The 14,288-nt window shown below is 39.4% G+C and overlaps 1 protein-coding gene across 10 annotated transcripts in view; it reads left to right on the top strand.

Moving 5' to 3' along the window:
- ARMC2 (armadillo repeat containing 2) overlaps positions 1-14,288 on the top strand; it is a 114,305-nt gene that overhangs the window by 3,947 nt on the left and 96,070 nt on the right. The gene's annotated exons all lie outside the window — the stretch shown is intronic.

Here is a 14,288-nt window from a genome sequence, read left to right as displayed (position 1 = left end):
TATAATACTGTGTGGGATTCAGCTGAATTCAGGCTGCAAGATGGGGTCAGTTGCAGTCCCCTGTTTCAAAATATCATTGGTAAAAATCTATTTCAAATGTTCCGGTCAGGACTAGTGAAGCTTCTCAATTTTTAAATGTGTTTTGTGTGGAAAATCCCTCTGTTAAATAATTAGCAACTGCTCTAAGCATTACTGCATATTTTATATTTCATCTGTCTAGAAGAAATGGACAGTTCTGTTGCTACAGACTAACTGCAATTTATTTTACAATACTCTGACTGCTGGAAGAGAGACTTCATGGTTTATTTCATCCTTTATTTTCATCTGATTATTCAAGGAATGGGGCTGGACAGAAGAAGGGTTTAATCACAACTTTTCTTCTACTCCAGTCCCAGCAGACATTTGAGTTTACAAATATATAATCTGCACAAGCTGAAAATGTGAAAACTAGAGAGAGTCATTCAACAGTACAAAGGATTGTAGTGCTGGATCTTATTTTCTTGGCCGGCATTGGCTATCATGTTTTTATTTATTTTACCTTTGACATAGCTTTATTCCACATTTCAGTGTAAACTTTTCTTAGGTGGCAAAAAAAAATAAAATCATTGCTGCAGCTGCTGTTGCATGAATTAGTCTTAGGTACCAATGGACATTAATTGTGTTTAAAACAAAGATTTTGGCACAAAAAGCTGTTCAGATTTAACCTTTTCCTCACAGAAATGGAGTTACTAATGATTCTTTCTATGGAATGAAGGAGAAGATCACCTTTTAATTAATTTTGATGATCAGGGCTTTGTTCCTGAGGCTCTTTGAACAGTAGGTTGTGTCAGAAGTTTGTCCCTGGCTCTGCTGTGGTCAATTCTGTACATCTTGGTGCTGTTAGGCTACACCATCAGGCCTTGGAAAGCAACACAGAATGGTAACTGTCACATCTGTTTTCCTAGAAAGTTGGTTTGTCCCGTCTTCGTGACAAACTTTGAATTCTGAGATGGTTTTGTATTCCTAGCGCTGCAATTCGCAGCACCATTCCTAAAGGAATAAAATGCTTCAGTCTTCATGTGTGTTGTCCCTAATGGTCCTCCTGGCAGTCAGTGGGCAGCTTCCATATGCCAAAAAATGCAGACGTGGGCTCCTCAGCCTAAAGAAATTGCCCTAGATTAGAGACTACAGACAAATGTTGATTAACCAAACGTGCCTATAACACACAAGTTCTCTTAGAGTATAAGCTAACTTCCAAGTTTTCTCCTCTGGTGTAGCACCAGTAGCTCAGAGCTCTAAGCAGTCCTCTGCTTAATTTCACAGCCATTGCTAAGGTAGATGATCCGGTTTGTTTTCTATGTTATGTTATATAGTGGTGGATACTATCTCTGCATGTACTGGGGTTCAGTTGCATGTTTTGCCCACAGCAGCTTCCTCCACAGTGTTGCCTGGTTATCACTTGCAACAAACATCTTGTGAAGCCTTTAGAAAAGTCTCTTCCAGCTTGCCGGAGACAAACATGTAGGACGCTGGTGATCATCTGGGATTATAGAGAAGATGGTTGCAGCGGTAGTCAGATCCCTAGTCAGGCCAACTAGGATTGCAGGGAAAAGATCAAGGACTTGAATAAAGCTAATTCTCCATTCTGGCAATCAAACTGGGAAAATGGGTATTTTCTTGCAGTCCACTGAGGCTTGCAAAAGCTCTTCCATCTCCAAAACATTGCTGAGACTGATGCCAATGAAAACAACATGCAGAAACATTTTTAACATTTATGCCGCTCATTTGCAATTTGAGTATGGTGAACTCTTGTGTGCTGAAGTGCAGGGAGCAGAATAGAACAGACCAATCTATCTATGAAGGCTCATTATTTACCATCACTGAGATTTAGAGGATTTTTAAATTTTATTGATAAGTATTTTTAAAGCTCCATTGAATTGTAGCTTTCCTGTTGCGATAAAGCTGTGTGACTAATATTTTGATATTTTGTTTGTTAGTAGCTTGGGACCATGTATCAAAAGACAGGGGACGTGAAAAAACGCTGTAAGAATGTGCTCAAAATAGCACAAGGAGGAATTTTATGTAGTATTTCCTAGGTACAGTGTTCCTAAGGCAGTGTAAAATTTTATTCTTTTGTGAAACTTATCTATACGTATATATTACGAAGTCTGTTTCTTAAGTAGTGACCTGTTGGCACAACTACTTTTAGATTTGGGAGAAAGTATAGCATGATGTGATATCATGTCAGCAGGTAATATTAATTTCTGCATAATTTTCCATAAAGGGTAGGGAACTTGATAGGAATGTCCTTTTATAGCCCTATATAAGGAAAGGGGAAGCTTGTCAGCTGAACTTCCTGGTATCTGAATTTTTTTTGTTTTTAAAAGTTAGCTCTCAAATTTCAGTGTTGTTTTCCTTCTCCCCACAATCCCGAAGAACAGCCTATACGATAGCTACCATAGAATTTAAGTCCAGAGATGACTGTTACAGTAAATACCAGCATGACATTTAATATAAATTCTTGCCTAAAATATCTGAGATGAGAGCCTATAGGTATGTGTATGTATGTATCAGCACTAGAGTATGATCTAGGTGGGGTTGAAGCGCCATGTTCCAAAAAAGCGAATCCATGTAAACCACTCATCACCTCTTCATCATCTGAGCATATGCAGACACCTACCATCTTTGTGACGCTGTTTTAATCCTACATGGAATGGCTTTAAGAAGACAGCTGCATCTTTAGCATACATGGAGCTTACTGAGTTCAGCACAGAGCTATTTCCAATCAAGAATGCAAACCAGGAGAGATGGTTATTGTCCCCCTCTTGCCTAGTGGTCAGCCATTGGAGGACTTGCTGAGGGAATCAGACTTTCAGCACACTCAGACAATTCCCAATTACTAGATGAGAGATCTCGCCTTAGTGGCATGAGTGGAATCATGACACAGCCTCTTCCATGGTTTTCAGATTTGATTTCTATTCTTTGCCATGCTTGCATGGGTCTGTTTTCCTTTCTATAACCACTGAAAATGCTATATTCCTCTGGTTTCTGTGAATTCCTGGTTTTGAGTAAGGAAAGGGATAATTTTAACGCAAAAACTGAAATTGTGTCTGACTCCTGAGTAGACAGAAAGAGGTAAATGTCTCTAGTGCTATTTCCTGAGGTTTTCTTTAATTTCTGAGATAAAAATATACATCTTTGCTCTGGTACACATACTCTCAACCTCAACTTCCCTTGCATCCTTTGAATAATTATTCTGTTAGGAGTTGTAAGTCACGCGGTGCTTTTCAATTTATATAATTCAGCATGCAGGAGAAGTGCATATCAAATTTATGGGCTGAAATGGAATCATCAACCATTCACAAGGCAACACCTGCAAGAAGGAGCACTCACAGCTTCTCATCCTGAGCAATACAGAACACTGAGCAGGTACTGGGTTAATTTGTCCTAACACGGAGCAAAAGCCCCCGGAGTGAATCCAGCATTACTTATCTGTTTAAGAGCTGTGTCCACGTGTTTGATTGGCGTCTTGTTTTGGTTTTTGTTTTTCCAAGGGAATCAGAACTCATTTGTACAAACAATCCCTAGCCCATAATGAATACACATACCAGGATTTATAACAGATAAATTAAAGGAGATGTGCTTAGGAGACAGAAAAGGATGCAGTAGTAGAAAGGATAAGAAGTACCCTTTTCATGCTGTCTGATAAGAATGAGCACTTAGAGCAGAATATAATTTTAATTTCTAAGTTATCCAAATATCTGCATCAAAAAAGGAAAACAGAGAGAGAAAACAGGTATTTATGGGCACACTGGTGTCATGAGTACCAGCTTTGGTATCCTGCTTTTGACATTGCATTCAATATCTGATAGGTAACATATAGCACTAAAGTGCACAGCATTTATAAAGATGTCATTAAAGAATGTGACAGTCTAGGCTGCAGGAGAAAATAAGAAAAAACATGGTCCCACTTAATCATTTGCCTGAATCTTACATGACTTTTTTCAGGGCAAGAAAAACAAGGACTGTTAAGTACAAATTGCGTCTGGTGGCTGCTCAGAAAAAGGTGTGAAACTCTGTATGGCGTCCTCAAAACAATAAGAGCCAAGAAGAAATTGTGATGTGCTGCAGAGAGCTGAGGGTGCATGTTACTCTTTAAATTCATTTAGGTAAATGTAATTTAGGGGTAAATCAGCTATGAAAAGATGTTGGAGAAAGATAACCATTTTGTAGGTGTGGGTGGAAATAATATGCACAGCAAAACAAGCTTGTTGAGTATGTGGAGAAGCGTGTTGCTGGAAAATCTTGTGAGAGACTTCATACTAGTTGCAGTATCATATATAAACTTGTGTCACATGTTGTTGATCAGGCAGAATTCAAATGCTGAGGAGACTGAGCTGTGGCAGAGGCTCTGGCTTTGTGTGATTGCCAAACAGCCCAGAGTGGAACACTTAGTATCATCTTAACTTCTACTTTCTGCTTGTTATGACTATGTAGTGCTGTTTCATGGCAATTTTGAGGTTGTTTGAAGGACTCTAGGGAAGGAAGTCTGAACAGTAGACAGCATTGGAATGGACACAGAACAGCTGGAAGATGCAAGGGGATTCGTAGGGGTGGAGAAAATCAGAGGCAATAGAGTAAAGAAGAAGTGAACAAGCATGGAGAGCAAAGATGGAACAGAAGCATACCATTATAGTTTAAGACCCTACCTAGGGATTCCAGGACCCGTCGGAAGCTGAAGAGTGTATAAGTGCTGTTTGCTTAGCACCGGAGACCTGCTTATCTAATTATTTTATCTGTAGTATTTCTAAAATACAAGTAATGTGCAAGCTGTACTGCAACGTGGAGACAAGCAATAAAGGTAGTTCAGCTGCTGGTATCTGCAGATGCTGACACCTGTGATCCCTGGCATAATCTGGTATGTGGCTGGCAGGAGCAGAGGAAAGATGAGGAGAGCCACAGTACACTTGGTTCTGTGGTTCAAAAAGCTGTAGCTGTCAAACAATAGTGTTTGTTGTTTGGGAGTTACCTTGCGTTAAAGGTCTTCAGACCTACTTGCCTGGGGCAAGCCTCCAGGCTGGAATGCTGTTAGGAATTTGCAGCTTAAAGCTCCTTGGCAGTAGTTGCCATTTTTCAGCTTCTGTGGCATCGAAGCATGTTCCTGGGAATGGGAAGGGAAGTCACAGAGGGTAGTTGTGAGACACCTGGGAGATGCGTGTAGGGATGGGAAGGGAATTTGGGAGAAGTCAGCTGGGTGTCTGTGGCAGACCTGTGGAGGAGGGCGAGGTTGTACTCAGTCTCAGTCTCTTTCCCTTATCTCAACCTGCTCCCATCTCTTCCTCCCTAGGGGTGGCTCCTCTTGTTCTTGGAGTTTCCAGCTTGTTTCCAAAGCCCACAGCTGTCTCCTTCCCACCTTATAGCTGTCTTCCTGTATCAACTCAATTCTGCCTAGAAAAAACCCTCCTCATGGTTTTGCTGTAGCCTCTAATTATTCTCTGCTGAAATAAAGAGGATGCTGGTGTGAATCCTGTTATGAAGCAAAAAGGGGGCAGAAGATGGGTGAGGATTATTTATGCCAGAACAGCAGATTCTGTCTCCCAAAGCAGTTTTCAGCTGCCCTTACCTTTTCTTGGCCTACTGAGCTGATGTCACTTGAGTAGTCACGCTGATGTCAGAGGCCTGCAGTGTGACCTTCATTTATGTTGCTGTGTAGCTGTTAGGGATGTAACTTTTGTTAGGTAAAGCACAATCAGGCAAGTGTTATGAAGAAGACATAACTGGTAGAAGTAGCAGAACTAACCTAATACAAGAATATTTGCCCAGCAACTTGTTACACCCAGAGCAACACTTCAGAGTGGACCACCAACCAGTAAAGGTGCTCTCCACCTGATAAAACTCATCTACCCCAGCCTGAAGGGCAGTAACACAGCCCTACCTTCAGGGACATCTGGGACCAAGCGTGTGTAGCTGGAACCAGCACACTTAACGCTATTCCGCCTGACCACTGACAACCAATGGTCCTGTCAGCAAGGAAAGGGGAAGTAGAGATAACCACTCTGCTGTAACTTTGTACTGTTCTTTGCATTATTAATCACTTTTTCACAGAGGTAATGAATATCCATGCTCCTTCACACAGATCCAATTATTGCATAATAATTAATGCGTGCATTTAGCCCATCCTGACCTAAACCACAAAATACTGAAGTCTCTGGAGTCAGTTCAAGCCTGCCTTGTAGGTTTCTAAACCAGGATCAATTAATGCTAGGTATTTCCTGCACTCTCTCCAAGCTCCTCTCCCAGTTTCTGCCCTTTCCCTTCAAAGTCTGGTTCCCAGTGCAGGGGTAGTCAGGAAGGGGTGGCTGTTGGATACGCCAGGATCATAGCTCAGTGGGAAGAGACCCGATGGGCACAGTAGTCTCTTTTGTCTCTACACCATTGAGCATGGGTAGAGGTTACATGTATGCAGCTTTGTGTCTAGCTTAAATGAGTCAGTGCTAACTGAATGTACGTGAATGGAGTAAAACATTTCCCTCTTCATTCCAGATCTGTTTTCTATCCAAACTAAAATCTTGGCTACTTGACCTATCCACCTCATTGGTAATGTCCTCTCTCCTAGCATAAATAAAACACAGCTCTATATGTTTATTGAGATTATCTCTTCATTTAGGTGTTGCCTTTGGTCTCCCCAGGGTCCTCATATCCCTACAGTGTGTAAAACTGTCTGATTATTCCCCTAAATTATCCCTAAAATAGTTCAGTCTTCTGGAACAATTGAAACTTATCTGGACTTTCTTCATCTCATAGCTTTTTTAATGAAAGATCAGTTTCAGTGATCTGAGAAGCCCTTTGTTCTCTTTCCCGGTTTTCAAGGAAGCTGGTTCCTATCTTTGCTCAGCCAGTGCTTCCATACTGCTTTGCCTACCTGAGTTTCAACTCACACTTCAAAATGCTTTCTTCCTCACTACTCTTGAAGTCTGAGTAGTCCTTTACGAACATGTACGGTAGACCATTTTAAATGTTATCTTTCTTCCAGTCACTCTCCAAAACTGTCTGTCATGACAGGAACCAAAACATGGCCAGAATCTAGTTGCAGACATTCTGGGATTTACGCTCGCTGTCGTAGCCACTCCTTCATAAATACCATCTCTCTCTCCCTGCACCCACTTCTCTTTTTCCTAATAATTCCATTGCAAAGTCTTTGTGACCAAGAATGTCATCATTTTGCTCTGTACTTAGAGAAACATCTAATACAATTGGCTTATCATTCATGACTGGAATTCCTAGGTATTACAGAAATACAGATATTTTTTATTTTATTCAGGTACTCATTTAAAAACAGCATGTGATTTTAGGGAGTATTTTGGGAGATTTTTGTGGAATATTCCTGAGAGAAAATACAAACTGTCAGTGATTCAGAATTTTATCCACAAAATGTTTCTCCATTGCTTAAATTGCCACGGAATCCTTCTTACCTCATTTGTAAAACTAATACTCAGCAGTTTTATTGTCTATCTGGACCCTCACGAGACTGTAAACTGGATCAGCCTTCATTGCAGCAATTCTGTGATATTAGGACAGAGCAGTTTCAAAACCAACTGTGTATTCTTTTGGATACTTAAAGTAATAGATTTTCTAAGCTTTATAATCTCACCAGATTCTTATAGGACACCATCTGGCTGTACTATCACAAAAGTCCAAGTATACCCTCCCCAAAAATACAAGATTTTTTTGAAGTATAAGTGTTGAATGTATTTTTACAATTAAGGAAATTTAACAATGTATTTGAAAGAGCATCCACAAAACAAAGGAAGCAGATTGTGGGACTCTCCTCCCTACAAATACTTGAAAATCCCAGACCTAATGGGAATGTGGAATTTGAGCAATGTTTGTCCTTTGCTTGCCCAGTTCAGGAGTACTGTTCTTCCTGCACTAGTGACAAAAGTCATAATACAGATCTCTGGATGTATCATGGGAATAACAGGGCAGGATACAGAAATTAAATATTTCCTTATGATGAAGTCCCACTATGTTTAGTGCTTTCCTGAATTAGGACCATTACTAGCAGTACATCTGATTATAAAGATGAGCTTTCTCATCAACCTTCTTTCTCCTGAACTATGGCTTTCCAGTATCCTGCAAGCCTACAAATCACAGCCCAAGTTCTAGCCATGCTGCATCAGGGGTCTGGCTTATATTAACATCCCTAGGAGATGAAGCAAGAGCTCAGTCTTCAGAGGAATCTGAGGCTCCATTAAAGCCTTATTGCCTGTTACTGCACATTTAAGATTGTTCGCAACACTGTCATCTGGATGAGGTATGCTACATCTCACCTGTGTATGTGTTTATTTTGCCAGTGAAAACCCCTTTTATTCTTGTGTACTCCCATTATTGTCCATCAAAGAAGTTTTGTTAGTATACTTAAAAGTGTTCCCTCTCTGCAAGAATCACTCATATTTCTATGTACATAATTTGAAAAGTATGTGTATTGGCGTACATGTATTAAAAAAGACAGGTTTATACGTCCACACCTGTAAGAAGAGCAAGTGAGAGATGATAGTCCTAGGCCAATGATCAAAATGCAGAGTCCCTGTGTAGGCAGGTGGAAGAGTGGTGTATCTTTTAATAACTGAAATCACAGGAAAGTAGAATGAGACTTCTGCTTGAATGCTTACTTTCTGTATCCATGCAACCCCTGAAAGCTCTGCTAAAGTGAATTTCAGTTCTCATTATGGATTTCAGGAACATGCAAAGAAAAAAAATTCCCATTGAAAATGTATCATCTGATCCTGCTTATCTGGTAGTTGAATAGGGAGAGTTCCTGCTTTTCTCAGCTGTTGGCTAAGTGTATTTCTTTTGTACCTGTGATAGCCAAGGGAGACATTCTTTATATGTGGTGTTGCTGGTCAGAGATGCTCCCACACTCTTGGAGATCATCACTCCATATCCATTCTCAACAGCAGAATTAAATCTTATGCTGGCATGGACTTCTGTGGAAATCCCTCATGCACATAAATGCATAAAAGTATAATGACAGCAAACTGCCTCAAGCTGAAGTATCAGGATGCATTTTCACAATTAGCCTCTGCTGCTCTCAGTCCGTTTTGCTGCAGCCTTCCCCTGTGCCCCACACCTGCCAGCAGCACAAGTGGTCCTACAGTTACGTACTCATGGATCAGCTGCCTGATTTGGGCCCCCGGCAGGGGCAGGAAATAAGGACATGTGTTACATGGGACGTGGGGCAGGACATCGTGTTGTCCATATCTTTAGCAGCAGTGCAGATGACTTAAGCTGGTTAAAATCTCTCACTAAAAAAGATACTAGAACAGATTGATAAAAATGAATTGTGCAAATTGCCAGGACTCGACGGTATCTACTCTTGAATTTTAGCATAGCTAAAATACAAAATTGCTGTATTCCTTTTTGTGGTGTGCCACTTGAATTGCCCTGAGTAATAGAAGAATTGAAGGTGGAGGGTTTGGGATTTTTTTAAGGCTTTGCCATGTGTTTGGTAAGTGTAAGCAGGTATGTCTGATTTCTGTACCAAGAAAATAAAGCAAAACTGTAACCAAAACTTGAACTAGTGTATACAGTAAGTGGATAGAATAAGAGTCAATATGGTTTTGTCAGAGGAAAGTTGTAATTTGAAAATCTATTAGAGCTCTTTATGATGAGTGTATGAAAGTGAACTAGGAGCTGAGAGGGATCTAGTTAGATTTCCAAAATACTTTTGGCCAGGTCCCTCAGTAAAGCCTCATAAAAAAAATGAGTTTCTGATGAGGTAAGAGACAAAATGTTCTGTGGATCAGTAACTGTTTAAAAGCTATGCTGCAATGGATAAAAATACAAATTTTTTCACAACAGAGATTTGTTACAATTTTACTGGGAATCTGTGCTGGTCATTTATTACTAAGTGATGTCAAAAAGGTAAAGAATATGGTGATAAGGTTTACTGATGATACCAAGTCCTTTAGGATACAAAAATCAAAAGCTAGCTGTAAAATGTTGCAGAAGGACCCCATGAATAGCTGAAGGAGAAAAGAGCTGACAAAAATTACGTTAATTTTAAGAAGTCCTAACTTTTCAATACAGACTAATGGTTTCTCAACTAACATTACTATCATTCAAGAAAGAGGCCATGAAATCATTTTGACCAGTTTGATGAAAATACTCAGTCACAGTTGAAAAGCAAACCCCAAGGGAAGAAACTGAGAACAAATGAAAAACTTCAGTATAGCACTTTGCTTTTCTCTATCTCATATTTCTCTAGGTTACAGGGAAGAGCAGGAAGAATGATCAAAGGTGTAAAACATTTTCCATATCAGGAGATAGTAAATGAAAAGTGAACAGACTAAGATATTTCTGTTTGGAGCAAGGATAACTGAAGGGATACTGTGAAAGAAATCTTTGAAAATGGTGACTGTATGGAGAAGAGTAGATAGGGAGTAATCGCGTGGGGTTTCTCACAATAAGAGAACTGAATGGGAGTCCATAAAATTCTCATTTGGCAGGTTCAAAACACAAGGAAGTTATTTTTCCCATAATGTAGAATTCAATGTAGAATACACATACTGTTATGGTGGCAAAAATGGGAATGAGTTAAAAAAGGAGTCAGAGCGATCTGAAAGACAGGCCCAGTGAAGACTGTTATGTTGTAGTCTAGAAAGAAGTCTCCTGCTTGGAGTTACTGGGAACTACAGCATATGCCCTGGAAAGAATTATTTTATATGTCTAATGAGCTTTTCGTAAACACCCACAAATGGCCACTGCAGGGAAGAAAGAACCAAACTATGAAGACCTTTGGTCTGCCCAAGTACAGACATTTTAACTTCCACTTTTCAGACAGGATTAAAGACTTTAATGAGCTTTCTAATATCAACCACATAATGTGAGGTTAGCACAGGTAAAGGATATTTCAAATATAATGTTTAGTTTGGTATTGCCGTGATAACAGCAATGAAATATCCAAAGGGCATCATTCAAGAGGCATTGGTTATATGCTATGAATGCAACAAGCCTATATATGAGACCAGAGCTCTTCCTCCTGGTAAACACAATGCCATATGTTTTTATCTGGCACTAATTTTGGGGAGAATTAATCTTTATAAAGTTATTACGTTAGAGCGTCCTAGTTATGTCAAAGTATAGAGCTGGGGGCTTCTTCATTTATATAAATATTGCTGAACATTTAATTTCAGATTCTCAGTCTGGTGGATAATAAAAAATGACTACACACCAAACTTGTAGCATTAAATGGAGACTATATTTTTGGCAGCTCATCGGAGAGGGATTAATATTACTGGAATTGCTTTGTTTCTCAGCAATGCCTCCTTAAAAACAGCTTCCTCTGAACACATATTTCTATTTTATTGAGAAAAGGAAATACGGTATTAGAAATCAATGTTTTTAAAGGGTAATTTAAAGAAATCTAATCTTGGCAGATGCTGAAATATTTTCAATTTAAAACAAATAGTATTTCTGTCATCCAGTCGGCTTTTTAAAATTAGACCATTACTCCTTGATAAGTTAATTACAAAACAGAAAGAGACCAACCAATCTAAAAAAGCGTATTAATGAAAGTATAGAGCACATGTCTAAAAACTGCTTTTGCTGATTTATTGGTGAACTTTTACTTTCTATATGAAAAACCTTGTCTCCCATGTCTTAAATCATAGGAAAAAATGCTCAATTTTTCACCCAATCACAACTAATTTTTTTACATTGGTACACTGATGGACTATTGTTTTTCTGTGCTACCATCCATTATAAAAAGTGACAGCATCATAATTAAAATTATTTAAAATATGGTGCATTTAGATAATTCTTTACTTCAGTATAAATACGACTACCTAAGAAATGCCGGTACTGGAAATTGCTAGGATGAGCTACCGAAATGGAATTGTTGCTCAGCAGGCTATATTCCTCTGGGGTAGGAAATGAAAAATATCAGAAACTCTTTTGAAATTCCAAAAGATAAGAGGAATAGAAGGAACATTTTTTGTTGTGTCTGAGGCCTGGTCATCTTTAGTCAAATCTTTACACCGCAGGGCAGATATCCGGTATCAAACGCTGCAGAAGTTTCACACTGCACAGGCACTTAGGCTCCGTGCAGACATGGGAAAGATGGAACATGTTGCAACCATGGGATGAAACGTCTCCAGGTCCATTAGCGGAATCCTGGTCTCACTGAAATCCCTGGCAAATCTTTCAGCCTAGTGAAGTTACAATTTTACCCCAAGTATTTTGGGTAAATGCAAGCAAAACTCACAAAAAAAATTGCATTGGCTGATTAGCTTTGTAATATCTGCCCACAGATGTCTGTAACTGTGCTGCGTGGCTGCATTTTGTGCTTCTCACAGGAAGAACCAGCCAAACAGCCCAGTAGGAATCCTTCCTGGTTAGTGCTGGGGTCTCAGCTGTATCAGCACCATGGCTGTATCAGTATCATGGCATGTATCAGTCTAACAGTTTAACAGTATGAATAGTGGCAAGGCAGAATCCAGACTAAATGCCCTGTGCCTGATTAGTTTACCAGTATAGAAATTGTCCCACAGAGCCAACTGGTTTGGCAATTTCGTTGGTAAACCCACTTCACCTAAAATACTATTTAACCTGAAACAACTGGAATAAAAATATAATAGAAGAGGAAAAGGTTTTAAATCTTAACAAAAATATCAATACATAATCTTCCTTTGCCCAGAATGTTGCTGTCCTAAAGTGGACAGGCCGATACTGTGCAGTTTCATAGAACCAACACCCCCCATAACTCACATTTGTTCTCTCTGCCATTTTTCTGCAGTCCCACACCAGGTGGCAGACACAACAGAGGCTGATCATATCTCCTTATGGCTATTTAATTGCATATCTAGTCCCCTAACAGCCCTCTGACAATTCATGGACTATGATCTTAGCTCAAGTCAGTGTTTCATTTTCCTGCCCTTATTTCAAAGGGTATTTCAGACCAATATATTAATCTCTGAGTGCTACCATATTGCACATCTCTCCCCCTTGACCATAACCAGAATTACATCATCATCTACATCAGGCTGCTTATTTTTTATTCTGTACTTCCATGGCCCAGTTGGCTGAGAAGTGTCCAGAATTTCATGTGGACAAGGTTGTGTGACACCAACAAAGGTGAGCCCAGATAGTGATAAATGGTAGCTGCTGATGATGCATTGTCTGTACCTGGTGATGTGCAGAACCAGTTAAAATCATAAGAAATTTCAAGGAAAAATGTTTCTAGGCAATTTTTATACTTCAAGTACAGGAAAAAAAAAGCACAGGATGCACTCAAAAAAACCAACCTTCAATATATACTGTCCAGTGGTAATTTTAAGAACCCAGAACTTTTTTTAAAAAAGGTCCTCTTTTAATTACATGTGAAGTCTCCTTTATAAAAGGTTTTCCATATGACTCCTCACATCAGTACTATCTCAGAAATAACAACCACCTATAAATTGCAATATTGATCACCTTCCAAAATGTGGAGCAAAATTTAGGCAGGCACTAGGCCTTTGGCTGTACCCCCTGCCTTCCTTTCCATGAACAGGTACCTGCAGTACAGGTACCACTGCAAAGTTTGTAATTTTATACTGTTAAATGAGAATAAGCAAGGGAAGCAATTATGTCCATTATCAGGAAGTATATGAGCGCAGTGTCCAGCATCACCTCCAAATGTTTAGCCACACCTCAGTGGACAGTGTAATGGGAGATTTAAGATTGACCAGTCTGACCATTTATTTAAAAGTTGTATAGCAGGTGGACGTGTTTTACCATGTACTCCTGCAGTCATGCAGGTAAGTAGCACATCCCAGGTGATCCCAAGGAGCCCCTAAAATTACATCCCTGAGCTTCACAATGTTATTGTAATTAGCTGTCTGTCTTATTAGGGTTTTTTTTTGTTGTTTTATTGCATCTGTCCTGTGCACTAGCGATGACAAACCACAATTTGACACCAAATATTTAGAATGGTTTATTACTAAGATGAGGGCTTATTTTCATTTTCCCAGACTATATGCTCTTTCTTTCCTTTGCTTTTAATCACAAATTTTTATGGCAGTGAGAGACACAGCAATGATGTTCACCCCTTCTATTTAGAGGGAAAACCTGTCTGGTGGTGTTTGTTTTATCTTCATCTTACAAAGTGACACAGTCTAAGTACCCTGAAGGACAGGCATGTTAGCTCTGCAGTTTTGATTTGGGCTTGTTCCAGGTTAGACCATTTTTCAAACACCACTAATTACCACTGTGGAACAGTTTGTATTTTGATATAAATGAAATTTCTTTCTTTAAGTGCAAACTTCTAATTT

This window comes from Chroicocephalus ridibundus, chromosome 3, assembly GCF_963924245.1.
Source record: "Chroicocephalus ridibundus chromosome 3, bChrRid1.1, whole genome shotgun sequence".
Taxonomy (NCBI): domain Eukaryota; kingdom Metazoa; phylum Chordata; class Aves; order Charadriiformes; family Laridae; genus Chroicocephalus; species Chroicocephalus ridibundus.
The sequence above is the reverse complement of the archived record's forward strand: the minus strand, read 5'-3'. Positions and strand labels throughout refer to the sequence as shown.